This window comes from Heterocephalus glaber, unplaced genomic scaffold (genome assembly GCF_053883595.1).
Source record: "Heterocephalus glaber isolate CG9 unplaced genomic scaffold, H.glaber_assembly_v1.0 deba00001805, whole genome shotgun sequence".
Taxonomy (NCBI): domain Eukaryota; kingdom Metazoa; phylum Chordata; class Mammalia; order Rodentia; family Bathyergidae; genus Heterocephalus; species Heterocephalus glaber.
Genome location: NW_028258480.1, coordinates 1031108 through 1046012, shown reverse-complemented (window position 1 = coordinate 1046012; position 14905 = coordinate 1031108).

The following is a 14905-nucleotide window of genomic DNA, read 5'->3' as shown; positions in this document are numbered from 1 at the left end:
ATGTGGAAGGAGTTGCTTTCAGAGTTCAATCCCACACTGCACTTGCAGCTTATAATAATCGTAGGCTTTTCCTGGGCTGGTGCTTCCAGCAAATCCATTGATTCTCCCTGGGACTGTGGACCCACCCCGGGCTTACCTTGTGATTGAAGATGGGTTCCCTCCCTGGGAACTGAGCTTAGTGTTGCAGCCTGCTCAGTCATTCCTCTCTCCTGTCTTCAGTTTCTTTGTGATTTCTTTGTTTCCTCTCAGCTCTTTCTTCATTCTCAAGGATTTTGTTCTTTTTCTCCTCACTAAGTTGTTGTTTTCCAAGTGTCACAAGTCCATGTCCCAGAGAGTTCAGACATCTAAGTTCATCCTTGATTTGGGGACTTCTGCTAAAACTCTGAGGCAATTTTTATCAGCTCATTGAAACTTAGATCAGATAATAACTGTTAGGTACCTAGTTTTGTGTCTAATTATAACAAATACTTAAAAATAGAAGCTATTTTTATCATTGTGACATTCACCAGTTCTTAAAGTAAGAAATATCACACATGTTCATTAATGGATACACAAAACCTAATTCATATAAACAAAGGGGATATTATTCAGCTTTAAAAAGAAATGAAATTCTGACATATGCTGCAGATGGATGAATCTTAAAATCACGGGCCAAGTGAAATACAGCAGATACAGAAGGACTAACACTGTGTAATCTGCTTGTATGAAGTACTTAGGATGCTAACAATCATGGGGGAAAGAAATAGAATAGCGGATACGAGGGGCTGAGAGTTGGGGAAAACGTAGTGCAATTGTTTAATGTGTATAAAATTTCAGTTTGGGAAGGTTAAAATTTCTGGTGTTTGGATTTCAGTGATGTGTCAATATATTGAATAATGACATTGAAGTAACACTGAATTAACCCTTACAATACTTAGCAGCTAATTAACTGTTAAAAGTGCTTAAAATGACTGATTAATGCTGTATTTCTCTGCACTCAAGCTAACAAGATTTGCATAGAATAAGGGAAAGCATTCTGTATAAAAGAAAAGTATCCAAGGCAGAAAATTGCATATTAGCTCAAAAATGATTCTTTTATGATTTTCTTTCAACATAAAAATGCCCTATCCCAGGTGACCCTGGCTATAGATAGAATGGTAAATTACTGATAACAATCATTGTTCTCTGTCAAATATATAAGCAAAGTGAATTGTAGCATCATTTTCTTTACCAACAGTATTATTCAGCTATTGTTACTCTTTATCAAGTTTTTATACAAATACATTACATATTCCCTTGTCAAATGAAAAATTAAAAATAAAATGCTACATACATGTATTAAAATCTCTATATAGGGAGGAAGACCAAAACAAAAATGAAGACAAATAAAATGATCATAATGTATACCTAAAATGTACCAATAAAGTTAATTAAAAAATAGACAACAAAAACAAATCAAAGGTAGAAACAAATCACATCACTTAACAGTTATATTTGTGAGAGACAAATGCACATGACATTTAAAAACATTCTAAACTTTCTAAAATGACTATGTTCTTTAAAATATTTATTGGAAATTACCATAGAAGTCCCCTCAGAACGTCTATCTACTTTTCTCCTGTCCTTTTCAAGTAGCATAAACCTTTTATTTATTTTAACTTGAGATTGGGATCTAAGAAGCATGCTTAATCTATTTACTTCTCATTGCCTGTCAGCAATGCTGTTGATTTAAGGCCGTCTCAACAATGTCTACACTGAGAATATTTAATCAACACTGCTGTGCTGTAAAGGGTGCATGGGCTGCTGCTTCTCCTGTGCTGACCCACCCAGTTGCAAAACTGCGGATCCTGTGCTGTGGATTGATTTTGCCCTGGTGAGGGTTTTTCCAAAGGGCCTCTGCGGTTCTGAGCCTGTGGATCTTCCTGGAAAAGATAAAGGAAGGAAGGAAGTCTTGGGGTGGGAAGCCGAGACAGGGAGAAATTGCATTTGCAACTGCTACATAACTTTGCTTTAGTAAATTGGTATCCAACTAATTCTTTGGCAAACATGTAGTTATGGCATTTCTAGGGAGCATGAGAACCATTGATAACAGTGACCCCTGTCGAGATAAAGCCAAGGAAACATTTCACTGGGAAGATCATCTTACTTTCAGCTTTGTCACCAACTTTCGTCAAAATCTTCAGAAGGCATCTTGCTCCTCTAGGAGGGACTTGTTTTGCATCTGTAAAATAAAATAGTAATTCCTTGTGAGCCATTAATGACAGTTGTTTATTACAGTTAGGATAATGTACAGCTTTGGTGGTATTTATTATGACTATGAATAAAAGCAGCCATACAGATAAAGCACAGCTACTGTATAAATGATGGAAATTTATGAGAAAATAATGACTGCAAAGAGTAAGAACTAGGTTTGGTAGATGCTCAGAGGAAGGATGGAATTAAGGAAGGAAAAGAAGGAAGGAAGGGAGGGAGAAAAGCAAGGAAGGGAGAAGGAAGATGTTTGTTAGGAGCTTCACACTGAGTCAGAGCACTCAGTAGTTTCTTTTTTTTTTGTATTAAATTCTTTTATTGGTACATTGTAGGTATACAACACAATTACATTTCTCATTGGGAACTGTACTTTTATATAATGCATCTTGGGTCTTATTTTTTCCCCATTCCTAGCCCTCCCTTCACGCCCTCTACCCTTCCCTATTTACAAAGACTTTATTTCCATTTTTTCCATTTCTCATCATTTTTCCCTTCCCTTCTTTCCTTTCCCCTGTGCCTCCCACTACCCCTACCCCTTTGGACCTTTTATTCCTATTTTACATTATCGATTATTCATTCTAATCATTGGTACATTTTAGGTATACAATATAATGACATTCATCATTGGAAATTTGCACCTTTACATACTCTCTCTTGGTTCTTATTTTTCACCCTTGCCCAGCCCTCCCTTCAACCCCTCCATTCCTCCCTATTTACAAAGATTTTGTTCCTATTTTTCCATTTTCTCATATTAATCCCATTCCCTTCTATCCTTTCCCCTAGCCCTCCCACTTCCTTCCCCTTTGCCCCTTTTCTTCCTATTTCACATTGCCTATTATACATTCAGTCCTTATTTACACTTTCAGTTTCTCACACCAGAGAAACTATTCGGTATTTACACGTGTGTCCTATTTATTTCACTTAAGAGTATTGCCTCAATGTGCATCCACTTAGCTATAAATGTCTTTAATTTCTCATTTTTTATGGCTGAGTAGTACTCCATTTTATAAAAAAACCACATTTTCTTTATCCAGTCTCCAGTTGATGGGCATTTGGGCTGTTTCCAAGTTTTAGCTATTACAAACTGTGCTGCTATGAACATGGGTGCACATATATCACTGTGGTATGATTCTTTTAATTCTTCGGGGAAGATCCCCAGCAGTGGAATAGCGAGGTCAAATGGGACTTCCAGTCCTAGTTCTTTGAGGTATCTCCATACTGATTTCCACAGTGCTTGCACCAGTCTACACTCCCACCAGCAGTGGAGGAGGGTTCCTCTTTCCCCACAGCCCCACCAGCATTTGTTGTTGGTTGATTTCATGATAGCAGCCATTCTTTCTGGAGTGAAGTGGAATCTCAGTGTTGTTTTCATTTGCATCTCTCGAATGACCAGGGATGTTGAACATTTTTTCATGTATTTATTTGCTATTTCTACTTCTTTGTCTGAGAAATGTCTGTTCATTTCAGCTGCCCATTTTTGGATTGAGTCTTTAAACTTGGGAGGTCTGATCTTTTTAAGTTCTTTATAGATTCGAGATAGTAGACCTTTGTCTGAGGAAGAGCAGGTGAAGATGTTTTCCCACATTGTGGATTGTCTCTTCACACTGCTGGTGGTTTCTCTTGCTGTGCAGAAGCTTTTTAATAAGAAGAGATCCCATTTGTTGATTGTTTGTGCTAGTTCACGGGCAACTGAGGTTTTGTTCATAAAATCTTTTCCTACTCAGTAGTTTCTTAGCAGAAGCTTCCTGCCTTGAGATTGGGGGTGAAGGAGGACTCAGCACCTAGCAGTAGTGAGGAGGGTGCAGGAGGGAGCAGCATTGGCAAGTGACTGACATGGCAACAGAGGGGTCTGACTTAGCTGGATACAGGAAATGAGAAGGAAAGTGTGGGGATATGAATGGAAAAGTAAACAGTCAGTTTATGACCTAAGTTGTTCGAGGTGTTGGGGTTTTCTTTCTTTCTGGAGGAAGGGACCAAGAAGGGACTCAGTTGGGAGCTGGCTCCGCATAAGATATCCAGGAATGAAGAGAGTGATGAGCTGCATGGGAACCAGATAGGAGCTGAGGTAACAGCCTGGGTGAAAACGATAGCGATGGCTAAACAACAGAGGCTGAGCGCCTACTGCATTCTTACTGTGTTCCAGACACATGCATGCCATAGGTCATGGAATGCTCCACTGCAGTTACTCTTATTTAGCCTCTGTTTACATTTCAGGGAAATGAAACTCAAGAGTCTTAAATAACTTGTTCAAGATCAAGAGTTTAAACTGTAGCCTTTGCTCAGACTTTCCATTTTCACAAGCTAATTTGATCCCCTGGGCTTGCTGAATTTTGCTAAATTGGAGTAGATTTGTTTTGTTTTATTTTGTGAGGCAAGAGATCAAACCCCAAGAAGACAGGACAGCAGCTAATGGGTCAGTAATGTTGACATTCTTCAACTTGCAAAGGCCTCCTCTGTCCTTAGCGCTGCGCGCTCTTTGCTGTTTGACTTGCCAGGTCCCTGGAGATAACTTCCAGAGCTGAACATCAGTTATCACCTAGGAAGTTTTCTTATTTAAAATTGTCCTGATTAATTAGTCCCTCTGAAGCTTGTTTAGGGTTGAGCCACATCATTCATCTTTGGGAACTGGCAGTCTCTGAACACTCAGTCGACCTTAACAGTACCCAAGGCATCTTGTTAGAAGATCTGCAGCAACTGTTGGGCCTTGGAGCCTCGGTCTTACACTGATACAGATACTTTAAGCCGCCATCTCACCATAATGATCTCTCCGCAGAGTTAAGCACTGTTTACGGGGCTCCAGACTCTTTACTGAGTCACAGGAGTGCTAGAACAGAAAATCACCCAGATGTGATCGGGCTGAACACCTTCTTTGTTAAGTGAGGGAACTAGAAACAAGGGAAGGGGAATTAATGGGTTCAACACAGATAGAAACATAAAGTAGTTTAGAATCTGTTCCTGCTACTTAGGGCAATGATTTTTTACAGAGTAACATGATACCGCCTCAAATGGAGAGGAAGGAAAGGAAACAAAAAGGAGGAAAATATAAGTTAAGGAAGGAAAGAAAGCTCAAGTAACTGTTACATTGAAGGGAAAAAATTCACTATTTTATGGTCAACTCTTGATTCTTCCCAAAGGAACTGCCACTGTAAAAGAAGGACAATAAAACAATTACGTTCTTGTGAAATTTTTGAAGTCTCTGATAGAGTATTGTGGAGATTTTTTTTTTTGAAATGAGATCCAGTACTTTCTGGAAATTTTGGAAGAGGCCAGTAAGGCACAGAATAGCTCTGACCCCTCAGCTTGGTCTCCTATTTGCTCTGCTTTCTTCTCTTTGCTAGCCAACTTTATTTTTGTTTCCCTATATCTTTCCTCTGAGAAATACTGAATATAAACTCAATGAATATTAGCTGTGCCAATCTATGCATTCGTATATGATCTTGCATGTGCAACAACATAAAAAGTAAACAGCTATGTATGTATTTAAGTACATAATTTTATTTGCTATATGTGAAAACTGTGTATACATATATCATAGAGCAAACATTTTATTTAACTTGGAGGGAGGTTTTGAAATGAGGAAATGCCGAGTTTAAATAATTAGATGTAGCGCTGAGATTACAATGTGAGGATTCTAACCCCTTGTCAAATGTTCAGCATGAAGTATTTTGTCTCTTCACTGTGCTGTTTCCTTTGCTATGCAGAATCTCTTAGGCTTGATCTACTTATTGGTCTATTTCAGTTTTTGTTGCTTGTGCTTTTGAGGTGGTAACTAAAAAAATCCTTATCGATGCCAATGGCATAAAGCATTTCTGTTATATTTTCTTCTAGTAGTTTCATATTTTGAGACTTTGAGTTAAATCTTTAACTCATTTTAAGTTGAATTTTGTGTATAATGGGAGATAAAGATCTAATTTCATTTTCTCCATTTGTGATCCACAATGCATGTTCTTGGAAGCCAGTAGGCTGTGTTTATTTCTGGGCTCTCTATTTTTCCCCATTGATCTATATGTCTTATTTTTTAATGCCAATACCACACTACTTTGGTTACTATAGCTTTATAGTATATTTCAACCTGAAGTAGTGTGATACTTCCTGCTTTGTTCTTTCTGGTCAAGATTGTTTTGACTAGATGACGTCTTTTGTTATTTTATACAAATTTCAGTTTTTTTGTATTCTGTGAAGCATGCCATTAGTAATTTAATAAGGATTGCATAGAATAGATAGATTGCTTTGGCTAGCACAGGCATTTTAACAATATTAATTCTTCCATTACATTATTATGGGTATGATTCTACTTACATGATCTTCAATTTATTTTGTCAATATTTTATACTTTACAATATAAAGATTTTCACCTCTTTGAATAAATTTATTTCTATGTATTTTTTATTTTTTGAAGCTACTGCAATGGATTATTTTCTTGATTTCTCATTCCATTGGTTTGTTATTTTATGTACAGAAATGCTACCAATATTTTAATGCTGATTTTGTATCCTGAAAATTCACTGAATTTTTTGATTAGTTCTGTTTTTTGGTGGAGGATTTAGTTTTCCACATGTAAGATCATCTTGTCTGCAAACAGGAACTATTAAGATCTTACTTTTTAATTTGGGTACCCCACCCTTTTCTTGCCCAATTGCTCTGGCTAGGACTTCTAGTACTGTGCTGAATAGAAGCAGTGAAAGTGGCTATGTTTGTACAAGGAACACAACTCAACAGGAACAAATAAACAAACAAAAACCCATAAGCAAATAAATAACCCTATTAAAAAAGGGGGAAAAGTCCTCAATAGACATTTTGGAGAGAGAGCACATACAGATTGCCAACAAGTATGTGAAAGCGATCTCAGTATCACTAAATATCGGGGGAATGCAAATGATAACCACAGTAAAATGCTACCTTACTCTAGTCAGGATAGATATTATCAAAAAGAGGATACAAAGCAAGAGTTGACAGGGATGTGCAAGATAAAGCACCCCTCCCACTGTGGGTGTGGGTGCAAATTGGCACTGCCATCATGGAAGACAGAAGGAGTCTGCTCTCGAATTTAAAATTACAGCTGGTGTGTTCCACAGTGGCAAAGCACTTACCAAGCAGATGCAAGGCTTTGGGTTCCATATCCAGTGCTGCAAAATAAAATGATAAAATGAAATAAATAGGATAAATAAAATAAAGTGGAATTGCCGTATAATCCAATGATTACACTGATAGATGTATATCCAAAGACAAGAAAAGCAGTATGTTGAAAAGAAGTCTGTACCCTTGTTTGTTGCTGCATTGATTACAATTGTCAAGACGTAGAATCAACATAGGAGTTTGTCAGTGGATGAAGGGATAAACAAAATGTGGTGGAGGTACACAATGGAATACTCTTCAGCAACAAAACGAATGAAGTCCTGACACTTGCAACCAGGTGAATGAACCTGGAGGAACTGTATTCCGTGAAATCATCAAGGTGTGTAAAAGTAAACACTGCAAGATCTTCCTCTGATCTGGAGCCTCAAATGCCAGTCTCCTAGATGGGGAAATCAGACTAGCATCTATCAGAGGCTGGCGTGGCGAAGGGGGTGAGGGCATGATGTTGAATTACAGACAATTACAGTTCGGTAGAAGAGAGATCTATGGTGCAACAAAATGTGTTGAATTGATAAGAAATGTAAGTAGATTGTTATATGCTATTACCACCAAAATGATAACTTTATGAGGTGGTGCGTTTATTAATAAGCTAGATTTAATCATATATATTGAAAAAATCTTGTGTCTTAAAAACATAAAATGTTATGTCAGTTAAAAAAATAAAATAAAAGTCATTTAAAAATTAAAATGTGAGGGTTGCAATATAAAAGCATGAGGAAGTTCATCTTCTTCTCTCTTTTACAGATCATACAAATACAAATAATTTGTTGCCTTCATTTGACAACCCTTGTACTGTATGTTGTTTGGTGTTGTGCTTTTGTATTGAAAAATAATATATGTTCATAATACATGATCCAATAAGGTAAGCAAATAAATACTCGGTGAGAACTTAGAAATCATCACACCCCAGACTCTAGCCTCCCCGTCTCACAGCAAGCATCAGGAGATCTTTTATTTTCTTCTGGAGAACTTTTATTTACTAGTGAGGATATACATGAATAATTTTCTAATATGTATGCTAAGGCACATGGAAAGATATTGTGTACGTAGTCCAGTGATTTGCTTCTTTTAGTTCAGAAATACTTTGCATCTTGGAGATGGTATATGTATCTTAATTACTTCCTTGATTACCTAACTCAGCGTGCATTTATCAGGTGCTGCTTCACCAGCTGTGATGCATGGGGCTGAGCTACTGCAGAGAAATGTAGATCAGGAGGCAAAACAAGCAGCTTTCCTGGACTTTCAGTCCGGGGACAAGACAGAAGTATACAGTGACACATGCATGTGAATTTAACAACGGAGAAAGTGCTGCCACATGGAGGTTCCTGGTTGTGCATACTCAGAGGCTTCGGATCCTACGGAGGGATTTAGAGCAGCAACATTGGGCTAAGGTGGGTGGCAGGCTCCGTGTTCAGCACAGGGTCAGCTAAGCCCGGGTGCTGCTTCCATTCGCCACAAGATGGCGAGAATTCTCCAAGAAAGGACTTTCCCTACCGAGTGGAAGCTGGAAGGTGTTCTTTGGCTGGCTGCATATGAAGGCAATTATACACACATCAAAACTTTAACATATATTGTTTATAGTAAAATAATATTGAGTATAATACACATATTTAGACACACTGGCAGAATCAATTTTTAAATTCTTTTTTATTTTTTGGGGGTAGCAGGGATCGGACTCAGGACCTTGTGCTTGCCAGGCAGGTGCCGTGCCGTTGAGCTACATCCCTGGCCCTAAATTCTTTTTTATTTCTATTGCAAAGCTAATATTGTATGCTTGTGACTGAAAAGTCAAAACAAAGTGAACCGTATAGGGGATCAATAATAAATTCCTCCTTCTCCCTTCTACTTCATATGTAGACCCCTTCAAATTCAAATTTCATCTCTCGGGTTATCTCTCTCTCTCATGTGAGAATTTCAACTGTCATGTATGAAGCCAGATACTTTAAAAATTGCAAACATATAAAACCACATCACTCTGGTTACTATATATTTTTGGTTTGGACATTTAGTTATACAATTTATTAATCTTTTGTTTACATTAACATGTAATGGGTTTATTACTGTAATCTTAAATGAAATAGTAAACACTAAACATGTTTAGGTTTATTTCTGACATGAAAAATATTGATAGATATAACTCACATAAAATGTGTTAGAGATATTCAATAATATAGAGTCCACCAAAAATGCATACACACTTTAGGAAAAGAAAAATTGCATATTTTTTCAACAGATGCTGTTACCCTCTTATAGGGGACCCTAGAGGATGTTGTACATTGCAGAAAACTCACTGCACTGCTGGCCCCTAGAGAAGAAATTGAAAATGCATGTGCAGCAGTCTCAGTGACCAAGGTTACCCCAGCAGCAATTAATAAATACTAATAGATGTCTGGAAGCTCATGGCCACCACTTTGAGCAGCTCTTGTAATAGTCATAATGGTCATCATTTATGATTATAAATGCATGGAATTACTTGACTATCTTCTCTTGAGGTTATAAGCTTCACACAGGCAGGCTCTGTATGTAAATATGCATTACTTACATATACACTTGATTTTTATTATATTTTAGAAACATATATATTTTATATGCAATTTAATTTTATTTTAAAATTATTTGTCTTTTTGACACCTTTAATGCAGAGATGTTTCAAAACCTTTATAAGTATTACCTCACTTATGTTAATAACAAATTGTTTCCATTTTATAGATAAGAAAATTGAGCTTTAGTGAGTTTAAATACACTTCTCTTGGTTACACAACTGGTGAACTATAGATCTGGGACTCATTCCTATGCTGTTCTATTTTTATTCTGTCTCTTAACCATTAGCAAAATTTAAAACATTACCTGTCCTACAATCTCATAGGAACAGTCATGTATGTTTTAAATGAATAAATATATTGATGGTCAGATGTAGAAATAAAGTCTGCTGTAATCATGTGATTTTACGGTAATCAATATTTTTTCTCTCTCAATGCAATTGTTTATAAAATAGGACAATCTTTAAAAATGATGGTTTTATTGGTTATGACATAGTTATGCCATTTATTCATTATGACATTGAGGGTATAGCAATTTCAGAGTTCAGTCCATAGTTGTTGGTCTCCAAGGTGGATCACTGCAGAGGGCTTCATGGAGGAAGCTGCTCAGGCCATGGTGGCAGGAGGAAGCCAATCAGGGGACAGAGCCAGAGAGGGAGGGGCCCGGGACCACGTGTAGTGCCCAAGGTCACACCTCTGTGTGTCAACATAGTTCAGGACTGAAATTTGAGATCTTTTCATTACCATTATTCTTAGCATTTTCATTATGGACTGCCATAATTTCAGAACGCTTACTGTTTTCAGGCTATTGTGTAGGTTAATTGTTCATGTCTGTTTCTTTTTATACCAAATTAGTAAATAAGGCTCATATACAAACTTTTTCTAGATTAATTGGATTATTTGTGTACATGATGATTGATCTCTCCCATTCTCAGTCCAGAGTGGTAACTGAGCATTATAATTGGTCACCTGGCACCAGACTAGCATGCAAAGATCCTCTGTCTTTTAGCAGCACATCCCACAGGGGTGCTAATCCCATAAAATATCCTGGTGTCGTCAGCCCCGGGAAGAGGATTTCTGCGAGCAGAGGCACTTTTACACGAAGGTAATGTGGCAAAACCTGGAAGTCAGTGGAAATCCAGTGGAAGTGACTACTCATGTTCATAAGAATAAGTACTATATTTAATTAACCAAAGCGAGAAAAAGGTCAGTAAATCACAATATAAAAAGTTAAAATGATTATAGATGTAAGCAAACCATAGCACGATTCTACTTCATGAAACAGCAGTTTTTATTTTATGATTATATTTAATGAAGAAAGCTGAAGTGTCCCCAGATATCTCTACTGAGATTTAGTTTTTCTTCCAGTAAACAGGCAGTTAGATGCATGTTTGACAGACGATTTCATTCTTGTAAGCTCTGTAGCTATGGCTCCCTGCTCTCTCTCTTTTTATGCAGCAGAAATCATTTTAATATTTAGAGCATGTCAACATGCATGAAAATTTAAAGGGCAATATTTTCATGGATTTAAAGTGTTTTTTTTTCATATTGGTTAGTGCATGGTAAAGCTTCTTAACAGGAAGTATAACTATATACATCTTTGGTATCATGTTGGATGTTTATAATTAATATCTAACTGAAGAACTATCTAATAAAGCACCATGTTGGATTACCCAGCCACCGGGCGGAGAAAGCCTGAGGGGGACCGAGACCTCACAAGGAGGCTGGCTCCTCTGGTGTGACCAATTCCAGAGATGTCTACTTCTTCAGGAGTCCTCCCGAGGAAAGGAGATGTTTGGTTGCTGGAGACGAGAGATAACCTGTGCAGAGAAATTTTCTGAGCACCTTTAGAATCCAAAATGCATGCAGCTAGCTTTAAGTCTATGATTGAACTGCAGTGAAATGTAGCTTTAGAAAATTCTCTTTCTCTATCCATCTATCCATCTATCTACCTACCTACCTATCTTCTACCTAGCTGTCTATCTCCTGATGCACCTCATATATCTATACCATTCAATCTATTATGCATTATTTCACTCATTCTCTTTACAAGGAACTTTGGGAGATATGATTTCAAAGTTAATGTCAAGGATGGTAGCATGTTCCTTGAATATTTGGTTTGTTTTCTTGTCACTGTACCCTAATATATGTACGTATGGGCAGCTAGAAATTTTCTAGTAATATGTGTAGTCCACACAGAGCAGTGAATAGTACTGGTGGGTGTGTGTAACAGGTTTTAACTCTGTCTCCACTTTATGTTCAGTTTTTTCTCCTTTACCATTCTTCATTTATGTAACTCCCTGTGAAAATCTGGAAGGTGACTTAGTGGGGCTTATTTCTCACACTAAGCCACCTCCAGTTCATCTTCTTTGTAAAATCACTGATGTACATATTTACATGTGTGCATTCTCACTTATGTTTACTTTATGCTTTAGTAGCCATAGAAGGAAACAAGAGAGGTTGGAGAAGAAGTGCTTCCTGCACTTTTCACTCCCACCTGAAGTTTCCTAAATAAGTCTGGCAATTACCTGACTTGTGTTACATCCACATATGAATGAGAGGTGGTTGCTGTGTGAGACTAGTTGGGAATCTGGGCCATCACAGCACAGATGCAAGTGGAAACCCATGGATCTGAGGGGTGGGGGACCCAGATCAGCAGATTATGAAACTTAGACATTGCAACAATGGTTTTAACTGGTGGTTTTCAAACTTCTTTCACACATGTGTGATGTAATGCAGTCCCACTGAACAGATAAGGGGAGGTACAAAAGCAGAGTTCTGGAAGTAATTATGTTATTTAAAATAGGCAGCAGCCTACTAAGCTCAGAACCCAGATTTCCTAATTCATGGTCCTAAGCAGCTTCTAGGAAAATGCTTTGTTAATACATGGCCTGGGCAACTGACAGCCTTGATGCAGAGTCAAGAAAAATGCCACTTATTTCAATCTTTATCATGCAAACACTTAATTTTGTAAAAAATGCTAGCATTAATATTTAAGTAAAAACAAAATCTACCTTTCTCAATTCTGCAATCCCAGTGGAAAGAACCTGTCTCCCTATTAGAGATGCAGTTCCAGGAGAGCTCTTCTTTCTTCCTAGCTCAGTTTTAAGGCTATATTCTAACAGAATCACTAAGGCTAAGTTGGTTTTTTTTTTCTTAGCAGAAATTATTTTTATAATTTATATTCACTACCTCAAATTTACCATCCCTGTCAATCCAGAACTCTGACTATCATAGGCTAAGCCCTTCTTTGATTGAGGTAGGTTGCAATAAAAATCTTCTGAAGGAGGTTGCAGCTCCCCATTGCTGGCCACAGTCCTTTCCTGGTTCTGCCTCCAAGGGAAGCAGGGCTCTGAGGTCGTGGTCCAGAACTTCCTGGTTTATTTTACTACTGATGTTATACCAAAGCACTGCAAAATCAGTAGCTTGAAAATATCCATAATTTTATTCTGGGGAAGTTTGGGGATAAAAAATCTACAGTCAATGTCACTGAACTAAAATCAAGGTGTATGAGAGTATGTTTTTTTCCCATCCTTGCTAGTATTTTAAAATGATTTTTTACAAACTGGGCTGGAATGTAATCAGCCCACCTAAGAGATAAGCATACTCATGTTTACTGTAGCCCTATCCATTACAGCTAAGTTCTTGGATCAACCTAGGTACCATCAATAGATAAATGGATAAAGAAAATATGGTATATATTCACAGAGGAATATTATTCAACCATAAATAATAACAAAATTCTGTCAATTTTCAACAAAATGGATGAAACTGGAGGACACTATGTTAAATTAAATACGCCAGACACAGAAACAAAAATAACTGCAAATTTCCTCTCAGATGTGGAAGTCAAAAAAATTGTTAACCTGAATGTAAAATGGTGACTAGTAGAGGTTGGGAAAGACAGGTTGTATAGAGGGAGGTTGGATTTGAATAGTTCACATTGTATGCAGATGGTGAAATATCACAATAAATTCCCTTAATATGTACATTTAATACATACTCATCAAAACCAGAAGAAATATTAAGAAAAGGAAAAGGCGAAAGATCTCAAGGAGAGTGTAGCCCTGAATGAGTGTGATATAGAGGGAAGGGCTAAACATCTTATAATGTTGCAGAATAAGGATGGCTCTTGCCAATAAATCTCCTTTAATTCAATTAATTTTTAGTAGTTCTCTCAGCATGCCCAGTAGGCTGTGTTCCCAGCCTTCCAGCATTTAGACTTGTTTTTTTTAGGATAACCAAACCTAGTGAATTTGTACCCTTGGTTTGATAATTTCTGGAATGGAATACGAATCATGCAGTTACCATGGTGGTATCTGTCTGTACTTGGGTGGGGCTCTAGTACTGCAGCAAGCCAAGGAAGACAGTCATAGAAGAGAGATGGCTAAGATGGCCCTTGTAAAAGATTCCTTTGTTGCCTTGGAAGAGTAAACAACAACAGCAACAGCAGCAGCAACAGCAACATGCACCTTCTCGTCAGATGTTGCCATCAATTGCTTTAATTTCAGAAGTCATCTGTATTTACAGTATGTTAGACTGAGACATAGTAGTGCTTTGGTGGGTCTTATTTTCAGAGTACTTTTCATTTAGGTCAAGAGATTATTATTCCAAATTAAATAACAGCAAGAGCTAAAACGATCTGTCCCTAGAGCCTGTTTCTGAATTCCATGTATAAGTGTCCTCTAATGTTAAAAATAAAGAATAAAAGCTTAAAAAATATACACAAATCTCCATTTCACAAAAAAGAAGAAAAAATTGGACTAATAGGTGACGTTCACTCTACTCTGCTTAACAGTGAACCTCCGAGGCTAGCACAGAACTGATTTCCCACCTATCAGAAAGGAATGATGCATAACACATCCCATAATAAACAACATATATGGATCATGTGGGTTTTTCGATTATGTAGAGTGACAAACTGTGGGGACAACATAGAGCAATACCATAAGTCAGGCTGTTATGTTCTAATCTCTTCACAGAAAAGAACTTAGAAAATC